Here is a 23,561-nt window from a genome sequence, read left to right as displayed (position 1 = left end):
TTTCTGGAGGAGCGGGCTGGGCCGTGGCTCCGAGCAGGAGGGGGAAATAATAGCTCGGTTTTAGTGTATAAGCCTTAGTGTCTGTCAGGGCAAGAGCAGCTGGAAAGTGGTGTTGTGCCCTAGGTAGGCGCGCACGAGGGGAAATGAGGTTTATCGTAAGGGTGGGACAACGTGTTGTCTTGTGCTATCTCTATATGAAATGATGCTGTGAAGCATGTGTGGAGGGGTGCTTTTGTCCTCTGTTGGCCCCCCTTGGGTTCCTCCAGGTGTGCTTTATTTCTGCCAGAGGCAGCTCTGCGAAGGCCTTGCCTGCAGTAGATGGTTGCCCTGGCCCCTGGTGCGGCCTCTTTCTCCTCGCTGGGGTGGCCCTCACTTTCTGAGTGTGGAGAAACTGGGTGCTCAGTGAGAGCAGGTTGCCCCGTTTTCCTCCTGGAAAAGGTTTCTGGTTTGTAACTTCTACTGTGTTTCTCCCTGAGCACCTCCCCCCCCCCCCGCCTGTTTTATTTACTTATTTTATTTCTCTTTTATTATTATTTTCACCTTTATTATTATTTCCATATGTGGGCCTCTGCCCTACACAATATTTCATATAAAGTGCTAGCCATAGAGCCCTGAATAGGGTTCTGGTACACTCAGGTGTAAGGGAAATTGTGTAGTAAAGGGAAACAGGAAAATGCCATAAAATAGTTACCAAAAAGGAGAAGAAAGCATGGAGGAAATAGAAAGGCTAGGAGTGTGGACCTGAGACAAAGTGTTTGCTATCTGCAAGAAGCTTGGAACAGCGAGCAGGTAATGCCTCTTGTTTGATTTCTTCTATGCATAAAGAAAATGGGGTTATATCTAACTGCAAACAAATGCTATTCTACTAAAAAGTAGCCAGCTACCTTTATATCTTCTCCTTCCTGGGTTGATGCACAGGAGCTACATTTTGGCAACCCACTTGGATGAAAGAAGGAATACCTTCAGATACAATTGAAAAAAACAAAATTACTAGAATGTATCAATAAAGCATATAGGAACAGGATAAGCAAAGCAGACAGGGATCATAAGAGAAAGAATTTTTCCTCTTATGGGAAAAATATACTGAGAAATAGTAGGCAGCATTGTTAGATTGAAAGAAAGAAATTTTTCCTAAGCAAGGGACCAGTCTTGTAATTCTTTTGCTTATGCTGCTTCCATTGGCTTCAAATGGAATAAGTGGGCCTTAATTTAATTTCTATCTTTTGAAAGTGAAATAGGGTTAATGTAATAAAAGAAAGCAGTGGAACTAGTTTGTCTTTTTGTCAGTCTGTATTTCAGTTTTAGTGAGACTATCCACTTCCCTGTGGCTCAAGCAACAGCAATGTAGATAAAATATTTTTATTAAAGATGTGATACTCTACTCTTTTATTTTTACTTTTTAAAATTTAATGCAGACAACAAGTATACTCATGACTGAGTGTGAAGCTGGGAAAAAGAGTGGGAAACTACAGAGATCCATTTTAAACACAATAGTCTCTAGTATTTTCATTAACAGCTTGAGGCATGACATGGTATGTATGGTAAGCAAATTAGTGGATGATATGAAGTTGGGATCAAACGAGAATATTTTGGAGTATAGGAATAAACTGAAATTAAATTGGAAATGGGCTCAAATTAACACGGTGGGATTCAATAAAAGCAAGACAAAGATTAGTTTAAAGAAGTTATCAAGCTGTTATTAAGTCCCAGGGAGTGCTCTTTTCCTGCTGAAATGAACTGTTGCATCCTCATCCAAAACCATGAGCCTTTTGTCCCTTCATATGTGATAGATACTTAGCCACAGGAGAGGGCCCCAAGATCTTTAGAAATTTTTCTGTGTGAAAAAATCAGTAATATGTCCTTCTCTGCTCCTGATACCTAGTTTGACTGCTGTGCAGTGTTTTAGGTGTCAGGTGTGTTGGTTTGCTTTTCTCAGGAAAAGTGTTTTAAATTAAAAAACAAAAACAAAAAACAAGTGTTGACTGCTAGAGAATGGAAGCTGCAGGGTCATGTTCTATTAGTTGCTATGTTCCTCTCAAGATTTTACTTGTGCTTTTGTAGTCATTCCTATGCTGAGAGTGGGAGACAAATCTGGGGTATAAACTCAGCTCAGCTTCCTCTCTTCATCTGTGCTTTAAGTACAACACGAAGTAGTGGGAAGGTGTGGCGGACAGATGAATGAATTTTTTGCCTTAAACATTTCTTGGTGCATGGGGTGCAGGCAGGCCATAACCCCGAACAAGCCATCTGTCCCTGGCGGAAACAGGACTGGGCTGCTGCGACCCCTGAGATGGTCTCCCTGCGACCACCCGGAACACACCGAGCCTGCACTGAACGAGACCACAGTCGGGCAGAGACTTTGGGATCTGTTTTTAGCACAACTTCTATAAAACTTGCTTGGCATGAGTGGCTAAATTTGCTGAAGCCTTAGGCCGCACTCCCTAGTTTGGTGAGAAAGGGCCCCAGAGCTGGTGCAGGCGGGAATGATAAGGGAGTTACCAGCAATTTGCATTCCTGTGCACTGCTGAAACAGTGCTAATTGCTGGAGTTACCACCTCTTTGTCAAGACCTTGAGAGATGATGGTGGGACCCGAGGAAAGAAGACACACCTATAGGAAGGAAGACACACCTGTCTGCAGAAACTGCAACAGAAAAGATAAGGGAGAAAAGAAACAGCCTGCCTAGGAACAACGATGAGATCCAATAAGGAGCAGGAGACCCCAGACTCAAAAATTACTATTGGTCTGAACTACCACGTGGGGGGGTGGGAAACTTAATTTGAAAAAGCTATAATTGCCCAGGGATCTCTTTGTTCAGGGTCCCTCTTTGGAGGTACCCAACTCGAGCTGTAACCACTGCACGCGTGTCATTCCGAGCTAACCTAGGGTCGGACCCAACTCGAGTTGTAATTACTGCACGCGCACCACCGAAACTTACACCCAGGGTGAAGAGGACCCACCTACCACCAGACGGGAGCCCCCCCACTGCCGAGACTCCCAAAGGAAGAGGACCAGCAGGACGCCGCTGGATCCACGGGTGGTGATATCTTTCTCTCTCTCTCTCTCTCTCTTTCCCCCTCTCTTTTGTTGAATGTTGGTAAGATCTGTTTTGTCTAGCTAGTTGCAGTATTCGCCATTGAATTATCCTATTTGACCACATGCCTTATCTTTGTGTTAATAAATCTTAAAACCGGTTGGCTGGTGTCGTTTCACCTTAATTCAGTCCAAGGGCATCACGAACTTGGTCGTTTGGCCCCAAGGGGAGGGAGGTCGTCCTGAACGACTCCTTTCGGGCCGCGACATAATTGGCGTAGTCGGCAGGATGCCCTTGAGATACTGAACCTACCAGAAGGGACCAGGGCCCTTAGCGTGGCCCCTTCCTTGGGAAGTGCCTGCCAGGAGCGGGGACAGAGGATCTTGTTGTAAAGATCCACACTGGGTACGTGAACCCACAGTAGGCTGAATAATTTGGAGTACAGAGGATCTTGTTGTAAAGATCCGCACTGGGTACGTGAACCCACAGTAGGCTGAATAATTTGGAGTACAGAGGATCTTGTTGTAAAGATCCACACTGGGTACGTGAACCCACAGTAGGCTGAATAATTTGGAGTAGTCTCCTTTTGTGTTGTGTGATAGTTGTTGTCGGGATCGATTTGAGGATCCGACAATGGAGGATAATCCTCTCTTTGAAAAATTGAAGGGCTATAAAGCCCTGCCCTCTCTTCCTGGCATGGCTTGGGCCCAAAACAATTGGCATGACTCAAAGGCGGTGGCAGATAGGATCACTCTTTTGGCAAAGGAACGAAAACTACAAACCGGGAAAGGAAAAGCAACAGTTTGTGCTGTTTTAGGGGCGGCACTAATTGCTGCCCAGAGGGAGAGGCAAGGTGATAAAGAGACAATTGAGTCCTTGCAAGAACAGATAAGAAACTCGCGGAGTCGAGACAAAGAGACAATTGAGTCTTTGCAAGAACAGGTGAGAAACTTGCAAAGTCAACTCGCTGCTGAGCGCAACCATACTCAGCGACTTCAAACAATCTTATCGGACTCATTAGACCGAGAGAGAATCCTGCGGTCTGAACTGGAAGAAAACAGGCGGGGGTGTGATGATAGTGAACTGGGATTCTCGAATTTGGCAAAACTAGACGGAAAACAGGCATCTGATCTAAAATCCATATATCCAATTAAAGAATTAGAAGAGAGCAGGAACCTCTTTTATCCTGGAGATGGGAACGTAGTAATGAGACCCTTGATTAAAACTGAAACCATTGATAATGGTCAAGGGGGTATTCAACAACATACCACGCGTATTATCCCCTATTCCCCTCAGGACTTGGCTAAAATACAGGAAAAATACTCCCGGGGCTCCCGGGAAACTGAAACTGAGTATGTGTGGAGAGTCTCCCTCACTGGGGGGGATCGCATTCTGCTGAGCGAAGATGAGGCTAGAGGATATTGGGGACCCGGAGTCTTCCTAACCACAAATGATAATAGGGAACCATGGTCCTTGACCCAGAGGGTAGCCTACTGGGCAGGAGGATTAGACCCAATGGAAAGAGGAGACCCTTTTTCTATTAAAACTCCCACAGCGGGCCACATTTTGGAAAGCGTGCAGAAAACTGCTTGCCTCCAATTGATGCATGACCGTTTGCTGCTTCCGCAGCAGCACTCCCCCATGCAGTGTGTGGCAGACCCCGAGAGGTTACATCCTCTGATCAGGGGACTTCCTGATGCTTTAAAGCTATATGCTGTTCAGCTGCAAGACCGATTACGAGCTCTCCGACCGAGGGGAAGGGGAGGCTCCCCTGACATGACTTGGGGGGAAGTGGCACAGGAACTAATTAATTACGGAAGGCGTATGGGGTTCACTGGCCAGGGGGAAACAAAGCATAAAGCAGAAATAAGAAGAGTTGAGGAAGGTGGGAGGCAACATAAATCGCCGCGACCCCCACATCCTGGGAAACCGGTACGGGTGTCGGGTAGCAGGAGACAATTATTGTGGGCAGAAGGCATTTCAAAGGGAATTCCCAGAGAAGTCATGGATAGGTTACCAACTCCCAACCTGGAAAGTTTGGTAAGAAGTTGGGACAGGATAAGGGGAACCCCATCTTCCTCAAATCCCAAAGATCCTGCTCCCTTATCCCAAGAACCTAGAGTAGTAACCCCGTCTGCACCCCAGGACATTGATCTGATTGATTTTAAAAGCCCGGAGTCGGGAAAACCCCCCAAGCTGTCCCTTTTAAGTGAGCCGGGGAACGGCCAGTGGGTCCACTTAAGGAGGCTCACAGAAAACAGCAGAGGAGACTTGTTGATAACTTTCCCACTAGGGCCCTTTAAAACTCCAGTTACTTTCTTAGTAGACACTGGGGCCCAGATATCAGCTCTTCGGAAGGATATTGCTGATAACAATGGGATAGTGGCTGATAAGAAACCGATCTGGGTCACTGATGTTTTTGGCAATTCTAAGCCACAACCGACAGCCCAAATTAAATGCTGGCTGCCAGGTGATGAATCTCCAGTTGAAACCACAATGATACTAGGAGATTTGCCAACAAATATTATGGGACTTGACCTACTAAAAGGCCGTGCCTGGGTAGACTCGGGAGGAAAAGAATGGACGTTTGGCCTCCCTGTAGCCTCGACGAGGCTGCTTCAGTCAGCACCCGCACTTCCTCCTTCAAAAATAATCAATGTCAAACCCTATGCTCTGCCATTAGGAGCAAGGGAGGGAATTGCCCCTGTAATAACTGAATTACGAGAACAGGAGATAATTATTCCCACTCACTCACCCTGTAACTCCCCTGTGTGGCCAGCCTGTAAACCAAACAGAAAGTGGAGATTGACAATTGATTATCGGCATCTGAATAACAATACAGGCCCACTGACGGCTGCTGTGCCAAATATTGCTGAATTAATAGCGACTATCCAGGAGAAGTCCCACCCCGTGATGGCAACAATCGATGTCAAATACATGTTTTTTATGGTCCCTTTGCAGCCTGAGGACCAAGAGCATTTTGCCTTCACGTGGGAGAGACAGCAATACAAGTTCACTCAACTACCTCAGGGGTACAAGCATCCCCCTACGGTAGCACAAGAGCTCGAAACTGTCCCCATACAGGTGGGAGTCAAAATTTATCAATACATAGATGGCGTGCTCATGGGAGGGAGCCAGGTAGAGGACGTTGAGAGAACACAGTGCAACATTATTGCTCACCTAGAGCAGACAGGGCTGACAATTCCGTCTGAAAAGATCCAAACTCCCTCCAGTGAAGTAAAACTTTGGGGAATCTGGTGGAGGGGGGGAATGACCTGCATTCCCCCGGATACCCTGTCCTCATTAGACTCAATTAAAATGCTGGAGTCCAAAAAGGACCTGCAACATGCTCTAGGGCTGCTCGTATTTTGGAGGAAGCACATTCCTGATTTTTCAATTATTGCCAGACCATTATATGACGCTGAAAAACAGTACACTACGTGGGAGAAGGGGATGTTTGTAGTCAGCCTCACCCTAAGGGAGGCTGAACGAACTATTCGAAAGCAACCCATAGTTCTCCAAGGTCCGTTCAAGGTGACCAAAGCGGTCCTGGCAGGGACCCCGCCCCCTGACGGGGTGGCTCAGAGAGCCTCTGTACGAAAATGGTACACACAAATACAGCACTATTGCAAAGTCTTCTCCGTAACAGAGGGAGCTGCTAAAGTTTTAAATATACAAGATGAGGCAGACTTGAATAAAGAAACCCCCCAACTCCCCTCTGTAATTCTAGTAGCTCCCTCATTTTCCAATCAGATCCTAAATGCTTCCTCAAAGCAGAAAGGGAAAACCTGGAGATACCAGGCTGTGGCGCTGCAAGTGGGGAATAAGGAGCAGATCATTACAGAGGGAGAGGGCAGTGCGCAGGTGGGAGAGCTGGCTGCAGTGTGGAGCGTATCCCAATGCAAAGGCCAGGCTACCTCCCCTGTACACATCTACTTGGACTCATATATGGTGTTCAAAGGCTGCCCGGAATGGCTTCCTTTTTGGGAGCAAAACTGCTGGGAGGTTAATAGAATAATAAATATACTTGGAGAGCAAAAGATGCTAGTGGGAAAACCCACAAGATTCACACAAAATGGATTATTCCCTCCTTCTGACCTGAGGAGCGAGTTTGTTCTTATTTATGTTTTCAAGGGTGGTGGTCTGACCAAGATGCACCTACTACTCTGGACCATCCTGATTCAAGGATGCATCCACGAGGGCAACGAACGACCACTCCCTCTACCTTCCCCCAACTCATTTAATCTCTTCGAGAACAACGAGTTCGTGTTGCTGGTGAAAGCAGTAAGCCAAACTTTCAATTTAAGCCACTGCTGGGTTTGCGGAGGACCGCTAGGGTTATCAAGCTGGCCGTGGATGTCCACATCCCTCACCCCAGACCAGATCGTAAGCAATTACAGCGAAACCGCGGATGACACGTGGAACGACGGTGGGACCTGGCCAATTCAGTTCCCAGCCATGGGACAATATTGTTTAAATTGTACCCAGGAGGGAGGGATTGAAGTGGGGGAAAGTCAATGGACACTCACTTGTAAGCTACTCGATAAAGACAGGAATCTCCAGCTATGGATGTGGCTCAATGAAACAGGGCACAATTGGGGACTTGGGGGATACTGGTCAAACAAAAATGAAACTGTAACTCACCAACGACCCAATTATCCCCCTTACAAGCGAGCCTGCGAATGGAAAGACACTTCTGGGGCTTGGTATTGTACCGGCCGAATAGGTGATGGGGCAACCACATTTTTCAGCCCTCTGGGTGACAGAGACACAACTTACTTTCAATTCCCACCAGGGATAAACAGGCCATTTGCTCAGGGCATCGGAGCTAAGAAGGGGCATTATTGGATCTGTGGACACACGGCATATAAATTTTTACCCGCGGGGTGGTCGGGAATTTGTTATACAGGGATTATCAGACCTTTGTTTTTCCTTTTACCAGAAACAGGCGGACCTTGGTTAGGCATAAAAGTATATGATAACCTCGGAGACAGAAGGGTTGCCCGTAAGACGCGATCCATTAAGGTAGATTTGGGTGAGATGCAAAAATGGGGAAATAATGAGTGGCCTCCTGAACGAATAGTTCAACATTACGGGCCTGCAACCTGGAATCCTAATGAACTAATATCGGGGGCAAGAGAACCAATTTACAACCTAAAAGTGGCTCTAGAAATTATTACCAACAAAACCGCTGATGCAAAAGATCTTTTAACTCTGCAGTCCCAACAGATGCGCATGGCAATCCTTCAGCACCGCATGGTTTTAGACTATCTGTTAGCTGAAGAGGGAGAGGTGTGTGGGAAATTAAATATTTCCAACTGTTGTTTAGAAACAGATGATGTAGGGGAGGTAGTTCTCCAGTTAACCAAAGATATCAGAAAAATAGCCCATGTCCCCGTCCAAACCTGGAACGGCTGGAGTGGCAATTTGTGGTCCTGGTTACCGGGGGCACCGTGGGTGAAACAGTTAATATTGTATTTGTTAGGTGCAGTTGCCGCTTTAATGTTTTTACCTTGTACAATTCCTTGCTTTGTTCAATTAATCCGACATGCAATTTGTTCCTACCACCTCACCCGACGGCATAAAGAAAATCTGTGCCATCTATTGGCCACAGCCAACCACAGTACCCATCATTTAAACCCATTCCCAGTTTACCCTGAAGGAGGAAATTGCATATTGACATCCATACCGCATTTGCCAGCTGTTATACCTGTTGTAACAATCACTTACCTTCGTTAACTCAATTTTGATGTGTGTTCTGTGAAGTTAAAAGTTGCTAAAATTGTTAAAGCATGAGCTTGCATTGGGCAACACCTCTGTGTAACCACTGTTAAGCACCTTTTACCTGAACCTGTATCGTTCTTTTTACTCTTCCCATGACTTGTTCTACCCTTTCTATACTTCTTTCTGATATCTCTCTCTCTCTATCTCATATCACCACTGTGGATGAAGACTTCAGGAAGGAGACGTACCAATCAATGTTTAAGTCACGGGGTGGTGTGGCGGACAGATGAATGAATTTTTTGCCTTAAACATTTCTTGGTGCATGGGGTGCAGGCAGGCCATAACCCCGAACAAGCCATCTGTCCCTGGCGGAAACAGGACTGGGCTGCTGCGACCCCTGAGATGGTCTCCCTGCGACCACCCGGAACACACCGAGCCTGCACTGAACGAGACCACAGTCGGGCAGAGACTTTGGGATCTGTTTTTAGCACAACTTCTATAAAACTTGCTTGGCATGAGTGGCTAAATTTGCTGAAGCCTTAGGCCGCACTCCCTAGTTTGGTGAGAAAGGGCCCCAGAGCTGGTGCAGGCGGGAATGATAAGGGAGTTACCAGCAATTTGCATTCCTGTGCACTGCTGAAACAGTGCTAATTGCTGGAGTTACCACCTCTTTGTCAAGACCTTGAGAGATGATGGTGGGACCCGAGGAAAGAAGACACACCTATAGGAAGGAAGACACACCTGTCTGCAGAAACTGCAACAGAAAAGATAAGGGAGAAAAGAAACAGCCTGCCTAGGAACAACGATGAGATCCAATAAGGAGCAGGAGACCCCAGACTCAAAAATTACTATTGGTCTGAACTACCACGTGGGGGGGTGGGAAACTTAATTTGAAAAAGCTATAATTGCCCAGGGATCTCTTTGTTCAGGGTCCCTCTTTGGAGGTACCCAACTCGAGCTGTAACCACTGCACGCGTGTCATTCCGAGCTAACCTAGGGTCGGACCCAACTCGAGTTGTAATTACTGCACGCGCACCACCGAAACTTACACCCAGGGTGAAGAGGACCCACCTACCACCAGACGGGAGCCCCCCCACTGCCGAGACTCCCAAAGGAAGAGGACCAGCAGGACGCCGCTGGATCCACGGGTGGTGATATCTTTCTCTCTCTCTCTCTCTCTCTTTCCCCCTCTCTTTTGTTGAATGTTGGTAAGATCTGTTTTGTCTAGCTAGTTGCAGTATTCGCCATTGAATTATCCTATTTGACCACATGCCTTATCTTTGTGTTAATAAATCTTAAAACCGGTTGGCTGGTGTCGTTTCACCTTAATTCAGTCCAAGGGCATCACGAACTTGGTCGTTTGGCCCCAAGGGGAGGGAGGTCGTCCTGAACGACTCCTTTCGGGCCGCGACAGAAGGCCCTCCAGGAGAGCAGTCTTACCCTGCTTCAGCTGTGTATCTAAATAACTAGCAGAGTAAACTAATGTGTCTGCTGAGGATTACTCAGCTCTGGATCCTAGTGACTCATTTTCAACTGCTATCTTAATCCCTTCTGTTGAACAGAGATGTAATGCAGCCGGCTGACATGGGCTGTTCATTTTAATGTCAGAAGCAGAAAATGCAGTATCAGACTTTGGCATTTGTGGTATATACTGGACTTGTCAAGTCCCACATTTGGGGGTAGGGAGCCAGGTCACTGTCTCCCATGCGACTCTTGCCCAGCAGGTCTCGGCTGTGGTCTGCACCTGGTTTGTACATCACGGGGCAGCAGAGGAGCCTCTACTTAGCTGCGGCTGGGTTCGGTCCCTGGCAGGCTGCGCCCCGGCGGGCCGTGGGGAAGCTCATAAGTGCTCGCACGGCAGCTTTGAGCTGTGGCCACTTCTCGGGCAGGTGGCCCCGCAGCGATGCTTGCCAGCTCTGTGCACCAGGCGCCTGGCCACACCGCGCTTGAGTATTGCCTGTGAGTGCTCGAGCAAATGGACTGACATAAGCCTACCCCAAGAGCAGCACAGATGCAGGCATTTGTTTTTTGTAGTTATAAGATCCCACAGTAAAGCTTCAAGGGGTGTGCTGAATTATTTCCAATACTATTCATTTAGGAAACCTTAGTAAGAGATGAGGTAGGAAGGGCTGGGAGGCCTTTAAACTTCTGAGAAGAGGTGGAAGGAAGAGGTTTGGGGCAAAGACAGAATATGTTTTCAGGAGAGGCTACTTGAAAAGTTAAAAGGAGATAAGCATACTGTTGATGTCTCAGGTACCAGGTTAGTTTTATCTCTCTCCTCCAAAAAGAAGTCTAGCCCACCTTGGGATCTGTGTCTAGGATTTCCCAAGGAACCTAAAGGGGTTGGGCACACAGCTCCCAAACGGGTCAGTTTATTCAGACAGAATTACATCTGAAGCCAAGCCGTGCTCTGGCCACTTTCCCTTCCTGATTTCAGTGTGATTGCCATGTTGCCTAACGCAGTCCAGCAATTAACCAAACAACTAATTGGCTCTGGTGATGTAGCTGGTTAGTTCAGAACTGCGTTCAGTTCATTGTGTGCTGTTTTCAATAGAACATTTTTCAACAGCTTTCAGTCTTCTGTTGCCACTTGTGTTTATTTTGTGCTGGTGTTTAGGTGTATCTGGTGTAAGGCTGGTTTCAGGCCTGATTGAGGTTATTTATAATCAGGGATAAATATGTGGAAAAAAGAGGAGTCCTTATACTACTACCTTCTGCAAACAACTTATGATATAGTGTGCTTTATAATTAACTACTCAAAGCAGGTTTCTGGTACATCATTGTGGACAGTTCACAATATTAGCTTTGGTTTTATTACATACTTCATAGTTACGTGCTTAATCCTCTTTAATATTTGTAGTGATTTGATAAGAAAAATGTTACAGAATTGAAAGAATTTTAGAACTTGCATCACTACCTCTATGCTTAGGAATAAGCATAGAGGAATATGGTTTACTATTTTAAAATGTTTTCTGAGATCTGAAAGTAGTGCGATTCCATCCTATATTTCATTGTGGCACATAGGATGTCTTTGAACATTGAGGGCAGCTAGGAGTCAGCGGTTAAACTGGCTGTGTAGACATCCTGCTATGGTGCACAAGTCTTCCTATCTTTTTTTTGCATATCCCTTAAATAACATGTGGGCTTGCTTCCATAATTTTGGACCAAAAAGAACGCATGTTGTGATTGATTTCTGTTCCTAATGGCCTTCAATTAGGTTCTCTTCCAGATTTCTTTTTACTTCCTTAGTATTGTGACTTTATGTGCAGCTTCACGTTTTTATATCCGGTATATATCACAATATGCTTTTCATTACTTTACATGGTTTGTTTTTATTTGGACACTTAATAAAAACTGAATTTAAAATGTGAATCAGCACTTTTAAAAGAGGTATTGTGCATTCTTCTCTTCAGTCAACAGATAGTAGAAAAAACAGGTGCAGTGTTTGTGAGGGGGATTTAAAATGACTTTAAATTTCAATATTGTTTTAAATATAGTTTAATAGCATTTACATTTGCTATTTTGCATTTTTAAAAAAGACTATACTCAAGATATCATGATGCTCTTGATACTTTCTTCTATGCTCTCCGGCACAGAAAGAGCGAATCAGCTCTGTCAACAGAGAATCTGATTTTTCTGTGGACTTATTGTGATCTCTGTTGGGTCATTTGTGTTTTGCAAGTAGCTCTATGAACACATAATAACCAAACTTGAAAATGGTCAACGGTTAAAAGTTAGAAAATAAAAAAAATAGCACCGAAAATGTGTTGAAGTCTGTATAGTGGTATGTTTGTAGTGAGATACTTTCTGGCTATAAACTTTCTGGGCTGTGGTATTTTCTGTTGAACTTTATGCCACAGTGTAGAAAGGAATATGGATTTTCCTTCTTTGAAATTCTCAGTGTTTTTCTCCAGGGAGTTTCTAGTACATTGGTGCCATCGTTCAGGTTTCCCCAACGCCTTCTGCTGGAAGCTACGGCTGCAGCGATTGCATGGCACTCCCAGGCCACATCTACCTTGGTAAGAAAAGCATGGTCAGGCACGAACTCTGACACTGGCATGCATTTGACCATATTGTATGTGTTGGCGGGTCTCCTCTGCCAAGCAGCAGTCTTCCAGATAGTCCTGTGTGCCATGAGCACAGCCCAGGCTGGGTACTGCTCTCTGTAAGCAGCATAGGGAGCCTGCATGGGTGTGGGCTATGCCATGGGCAAGAACCATGGCCAGCTTTATTGACTCTTAGCCTCACACCCCCTTGCGGCATAATGAGTTATATGAGGTGCCTGTTGTATGGCTAGCCTAGGCTGTGTTTGCAGTATGGTCGGGAAGAGGGAAGCTAGTGGTGAAACCTGTCTAAAAACAACTTTGGACCACAGCTAACTTACGGGACTGTGGGGCTTAGGCTGAGCTACTAGGCACTGTGTAGAAAGAGGATGTATAGTTTGGGCTGGCTGATGTAGATAGAGGGCTTCTGGGTTGGAGCTGACTTGTATTCTGCCAGCTGGGAGCGTGGGCAAAGGATGGGCAGCTGTGTGCTCCTGGGGGATGTCCATGTGCCCCTGGGAGATATCTGTGTGCAGGGCAGAGGGCTCCTGAAGGTAGAAGCCCTTCCTCCCAGCCACAGCTGCATTCCTGCCTGTTGTAGGTAGCTGAAAATATACATCTCTTTTTCTTTCTTATTTGAGAGGAAGCCATTTCGTGTATGGTATAACGAGCTATCGTATCCTGGAGTCATCTCCCTCAGTTTAAATGCGAGGTTCTGAATGCTCAAATACTTTAAAAATAAAAAGTAACAGCCTCGAAAATAATCACACTGGCACAGACACCAATAATGCACAATAAAGAGTGGAGGAACATCGGAGCCGTATTAGAGAGAAGTAAATTTGGCTGTAAAATTAGAATAAACTCTTGCAATAAGGTGTAACTGCAAGGAATGGTAGTTTGAGATCATAGCAGTGAGTAAAGCACCCTGAGTAATACATTCAAAAAACTCAGCATGCCTATTTAAATGATGAATGTCGGCTGTAGAGCATTTTCATTTCTTGAATGACCTATATAAGTGAAGCTAGAGGACTGTCTGCATATGAACTTTCATTGCCTGTTATTCCAGTGATCATCTGAACTGTAGATACAGTGACACATAAATTACACATTTCATAACAGTGGTTTGGCCAGTACTTTGACTTTATTTTTACACGTAATCATTCCTACTGGGACATCACTGTGATGACTATTATGGTATCTGCACGTTAATTTACTGAGCACCAATAGAGCACTTCGTTAGAGGCTAACCAACAGCCTTTTGGAAATCAATGGTATTCTTTCCATGCTCTTCAGAAAGCTTTGGGTCAGACCATTCATTTGCATGTAGCACAGAAAAGAATTGTGGTATGTTGGTTCCAAGTGCTAAAAAAGACTTTTCTGTTGAGCATGCTTGCGTCTAACAGCTTTTTCAGTAGTAACATTTTATTCACACAAATTTTAGCTCAGATGGATGTTTTTACAGGAGCTAGGATGGGCACTAGCCTTATCCTCAATCCATTTTAAGGCTGCTCTGAAGAACGTCTGTTGTAAATGTCCCATTCCCCTCACCTCCAAGATCATATAGTTGAAGAATAAGAGGGCAGTGAAATAATGTGTATAATCTGGTCTGTGTGTCCTCAGTAAATTATGTGAAGGTCTCAGCAATAATTTTTCTAACTAAAATGTTCCTGACACATTCTATGCCTTTGACCACCCACAAATGACATGTAGACAGGTAGCAGTTGTCTGGCATTAGAAGGTGAATAGTGGAGATTTGTTTCAACTACTACCCATTCATATACTATCTAGAAATCCCTAGGCTATCTAGAAATATCTAGAAAAATGTCTTCCTGTGTTTTACATGGATTGACCAGAAAGAGCCTTGTATCTTAGTACAACACATCGCTTTTACACATGAAAAAACATTTTCAGTTTCAGAAAATGAGAAAAAAGACTGAGCAAGAGACTGTAGTACCCTCCTCTCAAATACCAAATGAAGAAGAAAACAGTTTCTCTCTCAGGGTATGATGTGCTATGTAATGATGTATTAAGTAATGATGCACAATTTAATTTAAAATTTGTTGCTCTTATTTCCTCTCTGAGGATTCAGATTACTCAAGGAAATATTTCTTTTTCCCAATACCTTTTCACCCTTACTGCCTTTCAAATTTACACAAATTTACCCAAAATATAGTTACCATCATGCAAAGCCTGATTTTTGCTGCTGTTCCCAGCCAGTCACTGCATAACAGATGCAAGGGAGTCATTTATACTGTGTCTTTCTGCTAAAAAGCTAATATGAAATGTTATAAAACAGCAGAATTTCAGTGCCAGCTGAATAGAAAAGTAAAGCATTATTTTTACAGTTTCAATTATAAGTATTTTAATTCTAACTGACTGATTAAAAGCTAGATGTACCATACAAATACTTCTATCCACATATTTTTTTGAGGACATTTTGCCCCTTCCTCAGTACTCTTTCCTCCTTTGCTACATGTAAATAATTGGCTTGCTACCAGCATAATCCATATTGTTATCCATCTCCTCTGATGCCATGGATTTTATTAGATAAGAGTTGTCTGTCATTTCATAACAGCAGTAATGTTGTGTTTTGTGTTGATTTAAAAACAATTAAAAAGTGTTTTGGGCTTTAGATTGCAAGATATAGAGGAGCATTGTAGAGTGTAAATCTGATGTAGTAAAACACTTATCCGATATATACCGAGTTTTAAGAATTGGGTAATCTCATTAATTTACATTCTCATTTTGTAACAAAAATATGGAATCATACAAAAAATATAACTGAAGTGCTATGCAGACATTAGTGAAGCCTCAGAATGGTGTTCCTTGAAAGGGGATAAATATGCTCTCATTTTCCTGTTTTTACTTGTCAAGATTAAGAAACAAACAAACAAACAACCCCTCTCCAAAACCTTCCACTGCTAAATTTTTGGAAGCTGCACTCAATCTTGTCTCTGCTACTGGGATGTGGTTTGGTGCCAGCTCCAAACATATTGCTATCATCATGCAAGGCTGCTAGGCCATGGCAGTGCTGCTAAGCTAAAATGGGCCCCAGCAGCAGCTCGAGTATTGGCACACAAGTGTCTATACTATTTGCGTTTTAGCCTGCTCCCTGCCACCTTTTTGGCTCATGTCTTTGAGGACTCTTCCAAAAAATGCTAGGTGTGGGCAGGTGAGAGCACAAACCAGGGACTGGGGCATGAAGCCATTTTCTCTGAAAAAGAAACCTCAGTTATATATGAGTTCCCTTGCTTTCAGAGCTGGAGAGCAGACTTGGCCAACTTATTTACTTGTATAGCTCTAGTCTCGTTTATGCAACACTGAAATCAATATCAAGAAATATCCTAAAAGCCTACTTTCTCATTTTTATGCACATGCACTCTGATTTCAATAAATGCATTTTATAAATCAAACAAAATAAATATTGAGCTGCTCATGGACAGCATTGAATTTCTCTTGTACTCTAATCCTACTGCTGGCCAAATTAAGTACTACCCAGGAAAACTCCCAACCTTGGATATGTTTGGATGTAGACCCAGGCTTTTGCTTATTTTGATCATGACTTTTCCTTTGACTGCTGATGAAAAGGAGTTGACAGTCCAGATTTACTAAAAGTTCTGACTGGATGAGATCTGGTGTCCTGAAAACAGCATAGAGAGATGGGTATAGAGATGTGCTTCAGTTCCAAACAGGATGATAACAAGAGGTGATCATCTTTTCTGCAGTGTCATATTCCATGGCATTGCAGGGCAGCGCTGCTGCTGCTGTGGCAAGAAGACAGGTGATGGGTTCATACTCTGGAAGTTGCTGTAATTATGATCACATGGCAGAGAAGTTGTAAGATGACTGTGGTCGTGACGTTTGGTTGGTGCTACTGATGCGAAGCTTCTCTCCGGGCTTTGTAAACTGCCCTGGGATCTTAATAAAATAAACAGCCAAAAAGGATGTTAGCTTTATTTCATCAGCATTTCCCAATTAAAATAATTGTATGATAATTTGTGCATAGATGCCATCAATCAGAGGCTATTTGTCCTATTCCCAATCAACTTAGTAACATCAAAACCTCTTACTCTTTCCATCTGTCCTAATTTCACAGTATTTATTTGACTTAATTCTGTACATTCTTTGAACAATTTGGTTAAATCAGAGATTCTGCAGATTATGAGGACAGCTTGCAGGTACTCTGTGTGAGCATGTTAAAATTTTAACCAAAAGTTAGATTCAGCAGCATGTGTGTTTTTTCACTAGACCTGAGGGAGTATGTGAAGAAATAATTTTTTTTTTTTTTTTTGAATCACTCCTTCAGCATTAGCTTGATCAACTTTTGTGTGTGGTAGGAGGTGGAAAACAGGTAGAGTAGGCACGGTTCCACAGTACACACCTTTGGGCACCTCTTTCTTCCCCTACACTTTGTTTCTGTGCGGGTGATTTAATCCTCAAACACAAATTTAGCTCCCATTTTAATCTGAAAATTCTTTACTCTGGACCTGTCTCTACTGTCCAAAGGAAAATGTGGCCCGTTAAGTTTTTCCTGGTTATGTTGTTGTTACTTCTACAGAGCTAAAACAGAATATCAGTCTCCCTCTTGGTTCTTTTTTGCCACCCTTTTTCTCAGTCCTTGTGGAATATCACCATTGTTTTTGTGATTTAGGAACTGGGCAAACTCTTCAGCTCAGTCCTCCCTTTCAGTTGTCACTTCTGAGCCTTACCTAGATCTTGCCTTTCCTATCTGCAGCAAAGATTCTTGTCTGGAGCCCCAACTTGTTACTGCAAAAGCCTTTTTTCAGCCTTGAGAAGAGACAAGATGCAGTCTCATTTCGTATGTGTCTGTTGTCAATGTAAATAACATTTTCTTAACTGATCACTTTCATCATATTACTTCTCTAATTTCATTCTACCCAGGACTCTTACTTCTCTGTCATATCAAATGCAAGTTAAATGCCCTTACTTGCACAGCCCTCAAAGCTTACCTGTTGTCCCTCATTTCTATTACAATTTAAGATACCTATTCCTGCTTTTGCTTTCCTGCGATGATGGCCTGCTTAGTTGTAGTGATCAGCCAAGCTTCTCTGACACTCTGTCTTCATCTCTGGCCTTATACTTAGGTTCGGTCTTTGTAGCAGAATTCATTATATTGCATCTTTATATATGAGTCAGCCTGGACTCTTGATTGGGTCACCTAAGAGACTACAGCAATATCAGTATGACTAGTATTAACTGTTGTACACTGACAGCCGAGAGAGGGATCCATGTGTTCACAGTGTAATGTTTTCACAACAGCTAGGCTCTCAACTTAGCCCAAGACAATGATACAGTTCGTAAGAAGGACTTTCTAGAGAAAACTTCTGTGCTGAAGACAGCTGTTTTCATTATTTCAGAGATGCACTGGGCACCCAACACGTTGTCAATAGGTACCTCTGCTATTTATGCATGCTTCCTCATTTTCTGTGCTTTTCTTCCATGTTTTTTCAATTTTTTTTTTTTCTAGAGGAAAGGACCCTGTGGTCAAGCAACCTGTAGCCTTAAGAAAAACTGTTGGTATACCCTTGACACATCAGGATAATGCTAAGCACAGCTGGGATGTGACTACACGCTGCACAAGCATCTAAATAATAAAGTAGATACTCAGCAAAATTGATTTTTGGGAACACCTGCAGAGGCTTCTTGCAGTTAAATTAGGAGACTTTGTTTCAGTGTGGTGTTTTGTATTTTATTTATTTTTAGTCAGAGAAAGAGAGGAAAAGATACTGGAAAAGTTGTTCTGAATAAGGTAAAAGGATTCCTAAATAGGGAAATAAAAGTGAGTAACTCATTTTCAGTCCTGCAACACAAAGGAGAAGCTAGCTTTATCGAGCAGAACAGGCAGAAAATTTTAAAGGCAACGTGTAACTTTCCTTGGCTTCAGTAGGACTATGTAGATAGGGATTTGGTGAATCAGCCCTACACACAAAAGGAGCTCCATCAAAGCTTTCTCATGAAAAATTCTTGACTTAGGGAACTTCTCTCTCAGGCATGCTGCAAAACTTATCCGTTTGGATGAAATTTTGGATAAAATGAGGGGTGAAGAGCTCTGGTGCTATGTTGTTATCTTCCTGTCAACCAGAGGAAGACTAGTATTTTGCAAAATCAGTGTTAAGCATGGACAGGATGGGTTCATGCTGTTTTATGTATTTTTAATTCATAGTCGGGCACCAAGAATCCTGCTTGGGTACCTATTGCATGGAGTCAATATATCCAAGATTATCTGATCAATGAAATGAAACAACAGATGAAATAACAAATCGGGATTTGCTGTGATGCTGATAAACTGAATTGCAGTATTATTGATGGAATATAGTCACTTCCTTTGTTCTGAAAAAGTAAGTGCTAACCTGGTGGAGTGGGATGCAGCATTCAGACTTTCTTTCAAAATTTTCCCTTATTTCAATGAAGTTCAGCTCTGATTCTGAAGGTAAACTGTGATGTTCTTTTGGTTTCAGCAAAGGTGAGTGCTTATGAGCCTCGAGATTTTCTATTTAATTATTTGTTCAAGCATCTCCAGTTTGAATCACACTGTGATTCAAAGGCGATAACTGGTACAGATCTGGTTCTTTTAAAGTGGGTCTGTGATTCTTCAGACAGACAGTATAAATCAATCAAAGATTTTGAAACAAGCAGTCAAATTTTGCAGGTGTAATATTTCATTTTAATTAACAATTCTTCACTGTAATGACCCTCAGAATGTTTTTAGTATTTTTCAGGTTTCCATAAAGATATATAAAGTTTTAAGTACTTTTACTATTAATCTTAGGTTTAATCATAATTACAGTGTGCTAATGTGGACAGGGAATGACAGCAGACTTGCAGACATTTACTTTGGCTATAAATTAGCAGTGTCTGAAAAATGGGACAATTGAATAGCTGGCAATGAAATAGTCTTGAAAGTCTTCGAATACTTATTTTTAAATCCTTAAAATCACCAGTTCAATAACAATATTACTTAATCAAATGATTAACCAGTATGTGTGCATTTTGGTTACTTTAATCAGCAAAATTTTGTCAGCTGAAAGCCTGAAAAAATACTATTGATTTATAAAAATCCCCATATAACTTATAAAAAAAATTCAAAGGCACTCCTACAGGATGATGAAATTATAACAGGCTTTTTTGTAGCAAAGTTTTAGGAAAAATCAGAAAAAGACTTCTGATATCTACTATTTAAAATAAATGCAGTGCTCCTTCCTGATACTGTGATGTGGCTCAGAACTACTTTCTGGAAGAGAGGAACAGGGTTTCCTCTCGTCCTGTTTCCAAAGCATCCTTGGAAACTGTTACTTTTATTTGTGGAAACTATCTGAAACATTGTAATTTGTTTCAGACAAAGTCAGGTACAGAGTTTCTGCCTTAAGAGTTACAATCTAAAAGATTAAGTGGACCAGTTGACAAATTAAAAGAAAATGTGAAGTTTTGGCCTTGTGTAAGCAATATCCCATCAGTAGTTATATAAACTGAAACTGAAGGGGTTCTGAAAACTGTATTATGAAAGAAGATATTCTGGATGCAAAACTATAACTCTTTGAACAAAGTTTTTTGCACGCTGGGTGTGTTAAACTGCGTTCCTCTTTAAACTGTTAACAGAAATGGCTCAACATTGTGAGAATGAGATACCTGAGAAATACATTGAGCTGTGTTATCAACATTACAGTAGTTTTAGCAAAGTTCTGACACTGTTCTGCTTTGGCAATTAAAATTAAGCATTTGGGGAGCCTTTTGCCATCCCTGTGAGAAATTTGGTCCAATCAAGTCAGGTAATCTCCTATTGGAAAACAAAACAGAACAGTTTCTTTAAGCTAAATTCTTAGCGTCTGGCAGCTAAATTCCCTTAAAAATGTATTTTGGATCCATTAAAAAAAATCCAAACTGAGCATGTCTCTCTAAACTTTTATTTGTGCCTAAAGTGTCTTGAACCATTTGCTGTCAAACTCTAGAACAGCTGAGGAAAGACTGTCAGTGCTTCCCGGCTCTGTTTGGTAAAGTTCCCACAAATACTGCTCATGAATTAGCACTGAATATTAGAGAAGAGATGGTACTCTGTTGCTTTATTCATCTGCCAACGTGAAGTCATATGCATGAATGCGGTTGCAAACAAAGCCTTCACATGGCAACTACAGCGGTTGCAAACAAAGCCTTCAAATGGCAACTACAAAGAGATTCAATGTTTTTCCTATTGTAACATATAGAACCTACATCCTACTACTTCAGAATTTGTATGCTCTCTTTATAATTGCTTTTGACATATCAAATTTACCTGCAGTTCATTTGGTGATACTGATGGTCTGGAGGAAAAAAAGTCATTTTAGGGTAAAAGATAAAAGAATCTGTTCCTGAGACACAAATTAATTAGGTGCTTGACTTTGTATAGGCAATGTAACAGAAGTTGGTAGCTGTCCCACTATTCTAAAAGTTTTCCTTTCCTGTCAAGTCTTCTCATTCTGACATGTGATCAGCAAATTTGCATTTGTGCCCATGCCAAAACAATGTACAGTATCATAACTCAAAGTGAAAATTTAAATGTGTTTGCACACCTGATGAACTATCGCAGATTTGTCCCTTTTGAATTCGTCAGCTAGATAGGCCTAAAGAATGTTTTGATATCGTAAGGTTTTGACAGTATTTAATCACTTGATTCATGTTACGTTTTTAGGGCTTCATTCTGCCACTTCTGATCATACCTATTTGTGTTTCCTTTTAGAACAAATTCTATTGAAAGACTAGAACTACTTTTTGGAGTAATGTATTGATACAATACATAAATGCAGCAGAATTTGGTCAAATATAGAAATCTTCTCTCACCAGCCTTAATTTTGAAGATGTGTTTTAAACATTAACTTCTCTAGAATTTTCCAAGAGAATTGATATCTTTGAGTACCTACCTGAGGTTTCTAAGAGTGATCTTCATTAAGTATTTTACAGTTTGTCTGAAAATTAGATCTCTTTAAACCTGTGCCAAAGCAGGAACCCAAAATTAAGCTCACAGGATCCCCAATAGTTTTTTTTTTTTTCTTCCTAATTATATAGTGATAACTGTATGGTAAGAATTATCACATCAGCTCTTTGCAAACCTAAGCAATGAGCCTAAGGCCTATACAGGCTTGCCCTTATAAAGCCAGACAATAAATCTGAATGGTACTGATTACCATCTTTTGGTACAAACTGATGGTACGATTACCATCTTTCCCTAGTGATCTCTTGAGCTTGTATGCAAGTATAGTAAGCACTGTAGTTCAGTGGCATAACATTTTTCCCAGTTAATGATTATCCCAAGCCCTGATTAATTTCTGTAGTGAAATTGTTGTCACACAAAATCTCTAATGCATTATTATGATTTTTGTTATTATTAGTAATAGTACTCTAACAACTTAATAGCTTTGGAGGCCTAGCTAACATTATAGACTGATACTGAAAATATTGTATTAACCTGAATGCAATCAAAGCATAGTCTCTCCTAATGATGTTTGTGTCTAGTTACAGAGACAGGAGGGAATTTAGTAAAGATGAGGATTATACAAGAATGAATACAAAACTAAAAGAATTTTATCAGTTTATGCTTCTCTACTTGTTGTAGTATTTACCACCATTTTTTTTTTAATAGTAGATCGTACGTAGATGCTTTTGGTGTATTATTCAGGCTAATTTCTCTCAGCTGCATGCTGTGATTCCTTCTAAGCAGCAGTTTTGGTATTAAATATTGCAATGCTCTATCTGTACTGATGTTATTTTATATTTGGCTTTGTTGCTGGCTTTGTATTTCCACGTGGAGGTGCTGATCACTGGTTTCCATTCTGATGTCAAAATCTCAATAAAGCTGCATTGGTATTGGAGATAGGTTCCAGTTTTTATTTTAGAAAATAAGAGACCTGCAGCTAAAGGATTATGAGCAACAGTAATAAATTCAAAGAATTTAGGTCCTAGTACTGCAGTTAGCTGAAGTAGGGTTGTCTTCTGTTTGTGATGTTTCTACAGCAGTTGGTAGAGAAGGAATGAAATTCTTAACCAGGTAGCTACTAAAATACAGAAGAATCTGTAATTCTTGATGATTATCACTGTAGGCTATTAAAAAGTCAGCAGACATTTTAGCAAGCAATTCAGGGTTATTACAAGAAGCAACTGTGAAGTGTTATAATTCCTTTAACAAGGTTCCTGCACCTTTTGTTACAAAGCAAATGAATCAATAATTTCTATTGATCAAGGAGAGTTAATCTCAGGCAAGACCATTTCATTATAGATTTTAAACTAATCAGTGCAGACCAGTTTGTCTTGAAGCAAGCGCTGGAAAGAGCCATTAACTACTTAAGTTCATATACTTCACAGATACAGAAAGACAAGAAGACTGCCAGAAAGCATTTGTAACTGAAGGACAGGACGGATTTTAAGGTAAGAGGTCCATGGATGGTATCATAACAGGTGGAGCACCATGATCTAATGAGATCAACTCTGAAATCCTAACAGCGGGTCTATATACAGCTGAAACTAATTATACCATAGACTAAAGCATCTGGTCAGAATTTTGTGTGATGATGGAGCGAATAGAAACAAAGAATTAATTGGAAATTGTCTTGCTGTACCTTGGCATTGTACTCCCTTTTTATTGTTGCTTCTTTTATACTGAATTTCTTTCCTCTTTGTAATTGTTCTGATTGCAGTGGAGCAGTCATAACATAGCTCGTAATTCCTCAAGGAGAGTCATGAGAGTACAAAATAATTTCTTAGCTTTTCCAGCTG

The 23,561-nt window shown here is 42.0% G+C and overlaps 1 protein-coding gene across 7 annotated transcripts in view; it reads left to right on the top strand.

Annotated features, from left to right (window-relative positions):
- Positions 1-23,561, top strand: part of LOC135323534 (TIMELESS-interacting protein-like) — a 43,017-nt gene that overhangs the window by 8,293 nt on the left and 11,163 nt on the right. For 4 of the 7 annotated variants that reach the window (XR_010385541.1, XR_010385540.1, XR_010385536.1 and 1 more), the window contains exon 4: positions 23,151-23,213. The gene's annotated coding sequence lies outside the window, so the exon portion shown is untranslated. Of the gene's footprint in view, positions 1-27; positions 790-12,671; positions 12,777-17,090; positions 23,214-23,561 lie in introns of those variants that run through there. The other 3 variants (XR_010385539.1, XR_010385538.1, XR_010385537.1) reach the window with 3 other exon arrangements.

The sequence above is a fragment of the Dromaius novaehollandiae genome, chromosome W, assembly GCF_036370855.1.
Source record: "Dromaius novaehollandiae isolate bDroNov1 chromosome W, bDroNov1.hap1, whole genome shotgun sequence".
NCBI lineage: Eukaryota > Metazoa > Chordata > Aves > Casuariiformes > Dromaiidae > Dromaius > Dromaius novaehollandiae.
The sequence above is the reverse complement of the archived record's forward strand: the minus strand, read 5'-3'. Positions and strand labels throughout refer to the sequence as shown.